The following is a 5,916-nucleotide window of genomic DNA, read 5'->3' on the forward strand; positions in this document are numbered from 1 at the left end:
TGTAGAAACATTCAACTGCTGTTTCTTGTATCAATTTTGGCGTTCCATGCTGTATTGCCCCATTTTGTGCATGTATTTTGGTGCCAGGAAAACTCATCTTTCTTATTAACTTTCATTGCCATGTACAGAGGCCCTGCGTTTCTTGGAATACTGTTCATGACTGCCATTACAGCATTTAAATAGCCTTACTGATTTGTTTCAGAGTTAAAAACTGAACTAATTCCAGAAGCCTCTGGTTACCACATACACAAGCAGCCACCTGTGTTAGCTCCTACTCACCTGGCCATTCAGCAAAAGTAGCAATGGAGTTAACTGGAACAAAAAGCAGCTCCTTAAAGTCAGTGAGTTGTTTTTCTGCATGGCATTTACCAACTATATGAGTCAATCATCTGGTTGCTTTGGAACTCTATAGGTAAAACCCCATTTCAATTCTAAAAGAATAGAGAAAGCTGATAAAAAAATAAAAATATATATTTCAGTATTGTGAATACTTTAGTATATCATTAAATAGATGGAATGGTTAATGACTGAATTAGTTTATAAATATTTTTTAGTTTTTGTTGTTTATAAATTTTTTATTCATATAATTTCTGACCATGGACTTCAGACATAAGGTGCTTTATATTCATAGAGTGTTTGGGGTCAAGGAATAATAAATGTATTTGCTGCAGGTACAGTAAAATCAGGTAATTTACCTATGGTATATCATTGTTATAAGCAGTTCAGCTATAACATGAAAATGTTATAATCATGAAGAAGGAACTGTTACTACCAAGTAGCATGAGATTGGGATATAATTTTTTTCAACACAAAATGGAAATTTAATTTAAGTAATGAGTGTGAAGTATTTATGTGGTAGGAGGTCACCTAAGTTGAGCATAGTGCTTAATTGCACAGATTCTGGACTCAGATCTTGGTGTCAAATCCCAGTTTCACTACTTGGAGGTAATGTGTCCTTGGGCAGTTTTGCAACCCGTTTGTACACCAGGTTCTCTATATGTTCACTGAAGATAATAATATTCCTCAAGGGAGGTGGTGAGAGTTAGTATTTGTGAAAACAATAGGGAATGTACTTGGTTCATATTTAAATTCTCAAAAATAAAATTGAAATCACCTACCCACAAATTATTATTCCATGAATTCCTTACTCTTTATTTTTCACACTGGTGATTTTATCATGATGGCCTAGAACTAAACTTGGAATGCTTAAAATTTTATGTTTGCATAACTTTTTAAATGCACAGACACTCATGTACACAAAAGTGATAACACACACATGATGTACATACTGAACTGATAAATCCAGAGACAGGAAAGGACAGAGGACTTAGCTCCCAACACGCCTAAATTACAAAATGCATTGGACATTCTTTAACCACATAAGGTTGGGATAGTGTTGGGAATTAAAAGGCCATAGAACTTCAGAGTTGAAATAGACTCAGAAACCACAATCCAGGCTTCTGTGCTACAAAGGAGGTCTTCCACAGAATGTTTACATGACTCCTGTTTTCAGAGCTTCATAGCTTTGTGCCTTTATTTATTTATTTTTTTTAAAGATTTTATTTATTTATTCATGAGAGACAGAGAGAGAGAGAGAGAGAGAGAGAGAGAGGCAGAGGGAGAAGCAGGCTCCCAAGGATCAGGGAGCCCGATGTGGGACTTGATCCCAGGACCCTGGGATCATGACCTGAGCCGAAGGCAGACGCTTAACCATCTGAGCCACCCAGGTGCCCCATAGCTTTGTGCCTTTAATCTGTGCCTCATCCCTACTCCTCATGTTGAGCTCAGAGATGCCTCTTTAACACCTAGGCACTGGCACTTTTTCTTTATTCTGGAAATAACATGCAAAAAGTCAATTCAACATGGCTTCATTAAAAAGACAGTTTTAGTATAAAATAAAACATAGATACAGAAAAAGCAAAAGCTCAATGAGTTAAGTTGAATATTCTTGTAACTAACATGCAGATCAAGAAATAGAACCCTACCAAGCACTGCAAGAACTTCTCTTTGTGTCTCGACCAATCATTATCCTTCTCTGTTCCTCAAAATATCCACTATCCTGATATTTATAGTATTCACCTCCTTGTATTTTATAGCTTGATTACCCAAATGTGCATCTCTAGACAATATTGTTTAGTTCGGCTCACTAAAATTTTTATATTTGTTTTGAGTTTCCTTTAATATTAGAAGCTATAATCAAATATACTCTTAGCTTTATGTTCCCATACTAAGTGCTTGATGGTTGTCAGCTCTTCCTAACACTGTGTGATGTTTAAGTACCATGCTTTTCTGGTTGCTATCCTTGGACTCACCATAGTTTATCAAATGCCTTGCTTGTGAGTTGAGAGTGTGCTATACCACTGAAGAAGGCTGTGAGCATCCATGATGCACATGCAGTTTCTAAAATATATGTTAGCTAGGTTTAGCAGGTGAAATACATTACCAGCTCAGTTTAAGCTTTGGGTCCCATAAGAACCCAGTATCCTATTGGAAGTGTGAAGCCTGAAATTACACTTTATGTAATTTTATGTTGTGAATCCAAATATAGGACTCAAATTTTAGCTATTATTGTAATTTTAATTTAAGCGTGGACATGATATAAAAACTACAGAGCACAAGCAGAAGTAACAGATATTAAGAAAGCAGCATCAACGTTTTCACCAAAACAGTTTTTCATTTTTCACGATATGGAATCCAGTTTCTAATAGTATAGCATGAGTTTACATGTTATTTTGTTCAGTGAAATGTAAGAGAAATGAAGCAGACATATTTAAACATAACTTCAACGTGCAGAATGATGTGGAGGGGAAACGAGAAAGAAAATCAGACCATATTTACATTTCAGGAGGGAAGAATTCACAGCTGTTGTGTTCTTATGTAGTCCAAGGTACCCATGTTCCCAGGATGCTGAGCCTTCATTTCATGGGTAATCAGGGAAGGATTCTTGTTTGGCAAGTTAGTGAGTCCATGAAATACTGATGAGCCACCACTGTCTTGTACTAACACCACGATCACATTTACACTGAAATGCAGTAGCTGAACTAAGATTCAGTGAAGTCTCTAACGTGGATGCCGGAGAAGAACTATTTGTGGGACTGGTGGAAAAGTTGATGAATTTGGTTTGTTGAATGTATTTTTGATGGGATATGTGTAGTCTTTTCATGTACACTCCTGTTAGACACAATTGTGGGTGGATCTCTGCCCAATTAAACCAGGAGAGCCCTCCCTTGGTCTATGTGTGCTCCAAGAAGTGTTTGTGTAGGACTCTAAAGGCTAGTATGTTAACGTGGTGTAGACCCTGGGGACTAGTGCCCAACAGAGGTGATTAACAGATCTTACACTATGATCAGAGGGTTATCCAAACAACCATTTTAGGAAGGCTTCCCTTAAGATTTTGGGTTTCATCTTGTCTTTTATTCTTTTTTTTTCCTTAAAGATTTCCTCCATGAAAATTAATCAGAGATGACTATTATTATAGTAATAAATTTACTGTTGAAGATTAAAAATATAATTTAAACTGTATCTATAAATTTAACAGATTTAATTGAACTGTGTTTTTTTTTTTTCCAGTGGGTACGACATTAGTCAAGTGGAGAAATATAGGCAATTATGTAGGTGTTATTTTTATTATTATTATTATTTTTAAAGATTTTATTTATTTATTTGACAGAGAGAGAGAAAGCGAGAGAGGGAACACAAGCAGGGGGAGTGGGAAAGGGAGGAGCAGGCTTCCCACCGAGCAGGGAGCCCGATGCGGGGCTCGATCCCAGGACCCTGGGATCATGACCTGAGCTGAAGGCAGTCGCTTAGCCGACTGAGCCACCCAGGCGCCCTGTAGGTGTTATTTTTGCAGGAAAGAAAATATTTGTTTTTTTTTAAAGATTATGAAATAATCATAATTGTGTATTTCATGAGTCATATCATCATTGTTCCATTTTCAGTGAATTAAAAATAGTACCATTAACATATTGTAGCCTACCACTCAACTCAGGAACTGGGATCTTGCTACCAGACTACAGCTACCTCTATGCCTTTACACTCTCTCTTGTTCCCACCTGACCCCCAGGGAAATCATGATCTTGAATTTGGTGTTCATCACACACTTGCCTTAGAATATAATTTCTATGTTAACACACTCACATTCATATGTCAATGGCTAAATAGCATGTATTTTAAAATTTAATGTATTTGAACTTCCACAAAAGGTATCATATCTTATATGTGCTTTTGGGACTTTCCTTTTTTTCACCTAACATTTTGTCAGATTATCCAATATTGTTTGCATAGGTGGGTGTGGTTCATTTATTCCCCCTACTGTATAAATGTTCCATTGTGTGACTATATTACAATTATTTTGTCTCTTTACTCGCTGATAGCCATTTTTGCTGATAGCTGTTCTTAGATCATATGAAAGGTGTTAGGATGAACAATTTTGTTTATGTCACTTGTAGTCTCTATGCAGGAAGGTCTTTTGGGTGTATGTCTAGGACAGGAATTGCTGGTTATGGAATAAGTAAACTTTTCAAGCCATTTTCCCCCAACGTGGTCCTATCGATTTATCCTACCCTAGTTTTGTATAAATTATTCCATTTTTTAACATTTTCTCCAATGCCTGGTCTTGTGGACTTTTAATCAGTGCCAGTGGAAAGATCATAAGTGCTATGTAGCTGTGGTCTTGATTTTCATTTCCCTAATAACTAATGAGGTTGACTACATCTTCATATACTTACTGCTATGTATAATTGTCTTTCTATGAAAAACCCATTTGTAGATTCTGACAATTGTTCTTTGGCATTGCTTCTCTTTTTTTCTTATTAATTTATATGGGTCTTTATAATTCCTTTTCTCTTGTTAGTTGTGCACCTTGCTTTATTTTCTCTCAGTTTGTTACCTGGCATTTTACTTTATAAAATGTGTCCCTTGCTGGTTAGGATTTCTAAATTTAATCTTGTAACAATCTTTAATTATTCTTTAAGAAATCCTCTCTATTCCAAAGTGAGAAAGATATTAATGTATATTTTTTCCTATTTTTTGTTATTATGTTCAGTTAGCCAACATATAGTACATCATTAGTGTTTTTTATAATTTTTTTTATTATGTTCAGTTAGCCACTGTATAGTATATCATTAGTTTTTGATGTAGTGTCAACGATTCATTAGTTGTGTATAGTACCCAGTGCTCATAACAACATGTGCCCTCCTTAATATCCATCACCTGGTTACCCCGCCCCCCAGCCCCCTCCTTTCTGCAACCCTGTTTGGTTCCCGGAGTCCAGAGTCTGTCATGGTTTGTTTCCCTCTCTGATTTCTTCCCATTCAGTTTTCCCTCCTTTCCCCTGTGGTCCTCTGTGCTATATCTTATGTTCCACATATGAGTCAAACCATATGATAATTGTCTTTCTCTGTTTGACTTATTTCACTTAGCTTAATCCCCTCCAGTTCTATCCATGTTGATGCAAATGGTGGGTATTCATCCTTTCTGATGGCTGAGTAATATTCCATTGTACATATGGACCACATCTTTATCCATTCATCTGTTGAAGGACATCTCAGCTCCTTCCACAATTTGGCTATTGTGGACATTGCTGCTATGAACATTGGGGTGCAGGTGCCCCTTCTTTTCACTACCTCTGTATCTTTGGGGTAAATACCTAGTAGTGCAAATTCTGGGTCATAGGGTAGCTCTATTTTTAACATCTTGAGGAACCTCCATACTGTTTTCCAGAGTGGCTGTACCAGCTTGCATTCCCACCAACAGTGTAAGAGGGTTCCCCTTTCTTCACAACCTCGCCAACATTTGTTGTTTCCTGTCTTGTTAATTTTTGCTATTCTGACTGGTGTAAGGTGGTATCTCATTGTGGTTTTGATTTGTATTTCCCTGATGGCTAGTGATGTGGAACATTTTTTCATGTGTCTG

Source organism: Halichoerus grypus, chromosome 9 (assembly GCF_964656455.1).
Source record: "Halichoerus grypus chromosome 9, mHalGry1.hap1.1, whole genome shotgun sequence".
Classification (NCBI taxonomy): domain Eukaryota; kingdom Metazoa; phylum Chordata; class Mammalia; order Carnivora; family Phocidae; genus Halichoerus; species Halichoerus grypus.